At 42.7% G+C, this 8320-nt stretch overlaps 1 protein-coding gene across 1 annotated transcript in view; it reads left to right on the plus strand.

Annotated features, from left to right (window-relative positions):
* The window catches only part of PLD3 (phospholipase D family member 3), a 35590-nt gene extending 34542 nt beyond the window's left edge, over positions 1–1048 (plus strand). The window contains exon 13 of the mRNA XM_018565064.1: positions 1038–1048. The gene's annotated coding sequence lies outside the window, so the exon portion shown is untranslated. The remainder of the gene's footprint in view (positions 1–1037) is intronic.
* The last annotated feature ends 7272 nt before the right edge of the window (positions 1049–8320 follow it).

The following is an 8320-nucleotide window of genomic DNA, read 5'->3' on the forward strand; positions in this document are numbered from 1 at the left end:
AAAAAAAAAAAAAAAAAAAAGACCTACCCCGAAAATAAGACCTAGTGTGCTTTTTTGAGGCCCAAAAAAATAAATAAGACAGTGTCGGGGGAAACACGGTATATTCAGAGTTGCTTTGAATAAAAATCAGAAATGTACATTTTTATATAAACAGCGGAGGGCGCTATTGGAGCATAATGTACATGTAGTTTTTATAGCACTGTGATTGCATGAAATGCATCTTCTGCAGCATGATACAGTTCCCTGATTTATATCTGTTATATACATTTCCTTATATTGAGGATGTTACTCCTGATATCCAATATTCCAACTGCATTTGTCACTTTTATAAAGTCTTTCAGAAGATGCAAACACCTGACAGGCTGTATATACATATTCATAAGGCCCAATGCTTGTAGCCCAATGTCATTTTAGTTGATAACAATGAAAACCAATATAATATCGCTCATTCACCTCTACACCAGCCTTTCCCAACCAGGGTTCTGTGGATCCCAAGGGTTCTTCCAGAGGTTACTAGCGGTTCCTTCAGCAATTTCTGACTCTGTGACTATCTGTAAAGGGAATTCTTCTCATTGAGCACAAGTGTACATCATCATTGGACCCTTCTACCAATGACACCAATATACGGAGGGGCCCATGTTCACTGGCCACTAATGAAGGGGGGCATTTAAGTGACCACCAATGTGAAGAAACACTACAAGCACTAGCAGCTCTCAAAGTAGTATTAAACTCTCAAACATTTTTAAGTGATGCATCCAGATCATACAAATATACATTGGCCATCAATCAAATAAAACCTGCCATGGAAGTTTGGATGAGATTGGTAATATTAGAAACAATGGGAGTTACAGAAGTTACAGATCACAGGCTGAAAGTGAACCTGTACTTTACCCATTTGAGATACCCTCTGGTGTGCTTATCTTCTATGTGGCCCTTTGCTGCTCTGTTTATGTGTACATTTCAGTGGTTTTCTGGGTCCCATGAGTCAGGTCTTTTGCATCGCTAAGGACCTTCCCCTCACCCTCACATCATGGCAGTCAGGACTGATGGTTGGCTACTCAGGCAACTATCATTACAATTTGGTAAGGTAGGGGAGAGAGTGACGTGCTCCCCCATTCTCAGAAGTTCTAAGTTATTCTTGTAGCACTTATAATGCCATTACAAACCCCAGAGGAAACCTTATTTTAATTGTACAGGTTTGATTTAAAGTCCATCTCAAGGCAAAACTTTAAAGTTGGCAAAACTTGGGTGGCCATGACGCCCTGATTGAAAATGGCACTGAACTTAGCTGAGTAAGGCTTAGGGATGAGTGACCAAGCTTGAAAGTCAGCAGTGATGTTCCATGCTACTGAACTGATGACAATGCAAGTGTATGTTTCTAAACGTATGGATGGGTGGATTGTAATGTGTATTTTTTCCGGATCACCTTATATCAAGGATAGAGAACTCGTCCTATCAGTATCCCAGGTGTGACATAGAACTAGAACAACAGAATTTATTATGGGCTAAATAGACATTTTGTAACTAAGGAGGCATTTGAGATAGTTAAAGGGAAATTAAAACAGACACCTTGAGAATAGAATCTCAAGGCCTTTTAAAGGACACCTATGATTTTGGACCAAATGATTTACTGACAATTAAGGAAGGGTAGATGGGCACTAGGGCACTTTATTTATTAAGGTTTTATCATTATCAAAATCATATCACTTTTAAAGAGATTAGTTACATAGTTACATAGTATTTGGGTTTGAATAAAGACATACGTCCATCAAGTCAAACCCATATAGGTCCACGCATCATCTCATTCTTAGGGATACTGGTATCCCTGGATATTACGGTCCCTCAAGAAATTGTCCAAACGTTTCTTGAACAAATCTACACTCTTGGCTGAAATCACTGCCGATGGCAGTGAGTTCCAGACCTTAACCGCTCTTAACCGCTCTTACTGTAAAGAACCCTCTTCGCCCATTGTGCTGGATTTTTTTCTCCACCAACTTTAGGTGGTGGCCTCTAGTCTTTGTAATGGAGTTCATCTCAAACAGTTTGTTGCAAATGTTGCTGCCACCATTGAACATCTTGTACATGAAAATCATATCCCCCCTTAATCTCCTTAATTCCAGCATAAACATGTTTAAGGTCAGAAGCCTTGTCTCATAGCTCTGGTCCTCCATTCCCCTAATTAGTTTTGTTGCCCTCCGCTGGACTCTCTCCAGTTCAAGGACATCCCTTCTCAGTACCGGCGACCAAAACTGGACCGCATACTCCAGATGTGGCCGAACCAACGATCTATATAGAGGCACAATTATAGACTTGTCCCTGCAATACATCCCCTTCTTAATACAGGACACTTAGCTTGTGGAAAACTTTTGGTGTCACCTGTTTTTTCAGATCCTGAATAACTTTTGAAGGTGTCATACCTAACTCCTCTTCAACCTAACCTCCCAGCAGTGCTATGGTAACAGGAAACAATTAGACAAGGCACTGGCAAAATATACTAAAACCTCCATCACTGTAGAATACAATTTTAGTGTCTACCCTCACTAGCCATGAAAATGAGTCTATCAAAAGGTAATTTCCAATTTGTTTCCAAACATTGTTTGTGGTTTCCTCATCTATAATTTGTTTTCCGGTTAAGTCACCCCCATGCTGCTTTATATTTTAACCAGAACCGCCATCTTTGCACTGAATGTGCCCAATAGACAAAACAGTACCATCCAAGAGTCTTGGTTTATTAATGTGATGATTTAAAGGAAACATTTACTGAGAGAAATATGGAACCTGCCATTGATGATCTCCATCTGAAAATGCCCAACTGTCTGTGGTGTCAGTACTTTTCTGAGCCGCAAGCCTAAAGCAAGTGAATCCAGACTGAAGTCAGAACTCCTGATCTTGATCCAGGCCAGTGAATCAGAAAGTTCTCAATTCACTGGCTTGGCATGGCAGTCTGGTAACTAGTATTTTCACTATGGATGCACCGATACCGTTTTTTCGGAGTACTGATATTTTGCTTTCGGTACTCGCCGGTACAGAGTACCAATACTGGTGCTTCAGCTGGCATGGTGGATCTCGCTTCCCGGGAAATACGGAAGCTGGGCAGCGGGTAATGACATGCCGCCCGGCTTCCTGAGTGCATGGGAAGCCGGCTCCATGTTGTTTAGCCAGCTCGATTGTGATTGGCTGGCAAACCGGCTTCCCAGTCAATCAGCATCGAGCTGACTTCCCGGCCCATCAGCCGGGCAGCGAGTAATGACCTGCCTAGCGGCTTCCTGATTGGCCTAGAAGCCGGGTCTAATGCCATGTTTCCCTATGGCACTGTCGGTCAGAGGAAATTTACCTTCCGGTATCGAAGCATTGAGTACTCACCCAAATACTCGGTATCGGCACCGATACTAGGCTACCCCCGCACTGCAAAGGTTAACTGCTTGTTTTTGCCTAGGGTTTAAAAAAAAAAAGGTTACACTCACCCAATCCTCCGAACCTGCCAGCTCTTAGACTGGTCCCTGGAGCAGCTCTCCCCCTCCACTGCAGCAGTCTAGAAACCCTAGAGTTATCACATCCAATAAAGTGTATAGGACGTTAGGATGCAGAGGAACATACCATCACTGGACAGGCTGTAGGGAGCACTGCCAGCTCCAAGGTTCGGGTGAGTATAACTTCTTTTTGACCCTAGACAAAATGAGCACTTAACCCTTGCAGTGCAGGAGTAGCCCCAAATGCAAGGGTTAAGAACATTTCTGCCCGGAGTTCTTAATGCAGCTAGTGTCTTTGCCTGAACTGGTCTTGATATCTGTAATCTCTTTACTGAGACTAAGGGTCCCCACACACCTTACGATTATCGTACGATAATCGCGGGAAATCCCGTGATCGTACGATGATCGTAAGGTGTGTGGAAGCCGTGCGACCTCTACTACTGTAAGGTCACACGACTTTAAACTTACGGACATGTTCGAAAACCCGCCGAGCAACGTACGATGTTCGGCGGGTTTGTGGCATGTCCGTACGATAACAGCCGCACGGGCCGGTGTGCGCAAGCGCACACTGCCCGTTCGGCATTGCGGTCATCGGAAGCCAGCCCCTCAGGGGGCGTGGCTTGCGATCATCGCAAGTACGATCTGCCTATGCAACATAGGCAGATCGTACGTTTTTTTAAGTACCTTACAACCATCGCAAGACAAAAGTCTTGCGATGGTTGTAAGGTGTGTGCCCAGCCTAAGACAGGGAGGGTCAATTATCTAAGCAAGTCAAACTCTGATGCATGCACATGTGCAGACAAGGAATTAGATGACAGAAGTAAAAAGGAAATACATGACTTCATCAATCTGCTGCTGCTCTTTTATTGTCCAATCAGATTCCAGGGATAGGGAGGAGAACAAGCTGAACTTCTCAACTGCAATAGAGAAAAGTGAGGTCAGCAAACTAGCTATAGTGCCTTCCAGGACCGGCTGGACAAAATAACATATCCGTTGACAGGTAAAAAAAGTTTCCCCTATATGTATTTCACATATTTATGTAGCTGTTTGCTTAGAGTTTAGCTTTATAGTTTTCCTGTTAGTTATAGACAGTAGACCGCCATTTTGTAAGCCAATGTTTTTTTAGGCTGCAAATTGCATGCAAACAATTACACAAAGGAGGTATGAGGTATGTATGAAACACTTGATTGCTGAGAATCATTTCCCTCCCACCGCCAAAGAATACTAAGAATACTAGACAAAATAACTTTGTTGGAAGGGCAAGGCCATAGCTTTATTGACGTATTATCATCATATAAAACATAACTCTTTTCTGTTTACCTTAAATTGTGCCAGTCACGGATAAACCGTGAGCACCCAAACATCATGACTTTATCACACAATGCAGAAAATCTGTCTTCACCATCAGTTTAGATAGATGTTCAACCACCAAGAATTTCAGCAAAGTTAACGTGGTTACCAATTAAGCTGGCAAGGTCAAAAACATGCCAACAAAGGTGTGACAAGTTATAAAAGAAAAATTAGGGGAGGGTTGGCGAGGATGTTCATCTTGCTGGTCGACTCCCAGGAGGCCAGCAAGCCCACTTCCTCCCATTTATAACATTTACTTGTCTCCACCTTTGCAAGCTATCCCCCAATTAATAATTGATTACGCCCACTTATACAGGAGGATTCCATTTTACTGACCACATCCTCACTGCATGATTCCAGCAGTCAAGGCTCCCTCTCCTTACACGTCACGGGATCTGCCATTCTATGCTTTTACCTCTGTAGTGTAATTTGCTATAACTGAATTAATTGGTTTAATATTCATGCTGCTATTTGTGTGTAGATGACAGATACACATTATTTGATATAAAGGAACAGAGGAGCAAGAAATGTGCTCTAGAGACCGTAATCAGGCTTATCTAGGCAAAGATCTATATGTAGTAACCAGTAGCTACGAATTATTTTTAATTGACCTGACACCAGAAAATTTAATTTTGGGTTATTACATTTTGCACATCATTGAAGCAGTTTGCACCGCCTTGTTTAATATGCCTGGACGAGATAGATAGATCTCATCAGCAAGAGCCAAGTTGTTAAAAAATAAGATACAATGAAAGCAGAAGGACAACACAAATGATTCTCCTCTCCTTGCCCTTTCAACCCCTAATAACCCCACACAATACAAATGATTCTCCTCTCCTTGCCCTCTCAACCCCTCTCAACCCCTCACATACCATGAGATTTCCCCAGAGATGTTCATAAAAAGCACAAAAAAAAAAAGCCAGGTGCCTGTTAATAACGAAGACCTGGGCAGGCAATTTATCTTCCAGGTTCCTAGGAGATATCCAGAGATAGGAAAGCATCTTAAAATAGGCTATAAACTACAGTCCCAGCTCTACACTAATTAGTTTCACGGCTTAATGCGGAAAACTTTGAGTCAATGAGCACCGAAGACATGAAGCCCCCTCATTACAGCATGTCATGCAGCCCCTGATGTGACGGTAATCACAGCTCCCAACAATCCTTCTTTTCAGTCTAAGTCACTCCATCTCTCTTTCCTTTGCATTCTTCCACTTTTATGTCTTTGTGTTTTTCTTGCAGTGCAGTTGCTGTGCTGTGCATTTTTACTGTTCATGCTTAGGGAAGATGTGTTTTGCAGGAATGGGCAGCAAAGATCCACCCATCCATGGCACTGAAACACTATATGGCCAAAATTATGGCTAAAATTATTGAGTTCAGGTTTCTCTAGTGAACAGTACTGTTAATGTTGCAGCATGCAGTACAAATACATTTTAGACATTTGTGTACCTCTAACATTGTGACAACAGTTTGAGGAAGGCTCATTTCTGTTGTAGGATCACTGTTCCCCAGTGCACAAAGCCAGGCCATAAAGACATGGCTTGAAGAATTTGTGGAAGAACTATGAATGTCCTGCACAGAGACCTGAATTCAACCCTTCTGAACACTTATGGGTTAATGAAATTGAATGTCACTTGTGAGCAAGGTCTTCTCATCCAAAATCAGTACCTGACCTTACAAATGCAAACACTCCAAAATCTTGTGGAAAGCCTTCCCAGAAGAGCCTTGTAGGCCAGGGGCGTCCCTGGGCCGGGTGTCCCTCAGTGAAGAGAATGGGTGACACTCCGTCGTGACGTCATCGTGCATGCATGGTCATCTAATTGACGCCTTCTGGCGGCCATCTTAACTACCTTACGTCCATGGCCGTTTGTGAACGGCCAGATGGACGTCTGCTCAGAGCGGGAGGGCGTCTTAAGACGTCCTGCCCCTCCCCCCTCTCGTGTCCGCGCTGAGCGCCGCACACGAGAGGGAAAAATGCACCCCCCTTGTGACGCCACTAATGTAGGCCATATAGTGTATATACTGTACATCTAGCTAAATTTATTGTTTGATTTCATATTGCCTCTTGGGAGGAGTTATGTAAATATCAAAATGCCTTGATGGGTGGAAGTCAGTCTGGCGGAGTTGTCATGTCTAGGCAGGCTGCATGCAGACTGCCCTGAAAATGCCCACATGTGATGCTGAGCCTCCTTGATTGGAAAAACTGAAATTCAAGGAATGAAAGGAACCTGCCAGGGACAGTAAGGATGGTGAATAAAAGGCTGAATAATTCTAGTTGTCCTTCAGCTAGGAAATGAGACGAGCTCTGTTTAACTTTGAGTATGCGCTGTGATACTTCTCTGTGATCTGTTTGACTTGCAGCTTCTAACTCAAACCCGGAGAAGCTTACGGAGTGCACTGAAATCAGAATAATCCATTTCAGTACAGGAGAGGAGCCTGTAAAGCTGCGCTCATGTTTAAATTGCACTTAAAAAAAAAAGGAAATTGGTCTTATTCCTATTTCTGTGCATCTAAATAATGATGTCTAGTCCTGTGTAGTGTCATTAAACCTCTTACTCTTACATGATTATATATTTCCCTTCCAGGCTGTTTTCTGGCATAGATACAACGGAGTCCAAGCTATGGCCGATCTGCTGAACTAATAATCATTTACATGTGAAAGGGAAGAGGCAGATGAATACCAATTTGTAGACTCGTTTTGCTGTCATGGGAAGATCTTCAAAAAAATCCAAAAGATGCCATGCACTGCACACTACCTGGAGAATTGGACCATGGATCTGATCACTTCACAGTAAGCATATAGAATGTAATCTATAACCATAATTAGGATCATGAAGGCTTATAATGGCACATGATCATACAAATGTTTTAAATGCTGGCACCCACCATGATCTTTCAGTGATGTACATACATTCTCAAAATCACTCTTTCTTCTCCACCTCTCTTAAAAATCTTATACACGTTTGTGTTTTCTTCTCCTACAAGACAATCAACATTCTTCTCCAACAGAGAAGTACCATCAGACCAAACCTCCAACAGCAATAAGATCAACTTAACTTTTAAACAGAGTACTATCATCAGCAAAATGTTTCAGTAGAGTAGTACTAGCAGCTCAACTCTAATAAAGAATTACTATAAAGCTCACTTCTCCAACAGAGCAGTACTATCACATCCCCTTTCCAAAAGAGTGGTACTATCAGTTACCCTCTCCAACAGTCTGTTACTGTCAGTTCCCCTCTCCAACACAGTGGTACTATCAGTTCCCCTCTCCAACAAATTTGTTCTATAAAATGCTCCTCTTGCAAAAGAGTACCGTAATCTCCCCTCTCCAACAGAGTAGTACCAGCAGCTCTCCTTTTTAACAGAGCAGTAATAAAAGCTCCCCTCTCTAACAAAACAGCGCTATTACCTATTCTCTAATAGAGTTGCACCATAAGCTCCCCACTCCAACAGAGCTACACCATCAGCTCCCCTCTCCAACAGAGCTGCACCATCAGCTCCCC

Source organism: Nanorana parkeri, unplaced genomic scaffold, assembly GCF_000935625.1.
Source record: "Nanorana parkeri isolate BGI_ZX_2015 unplaced genomic scaffold, ASM93562v1 scaffold810, whole genome shotgun sequence".
NCBI classification, from domain to species: Eukaryota; Metazoa; Chordata; class Amphibia; order Anura; family Dicroglossidae; genus Nanorana; species Nanorana parkeri.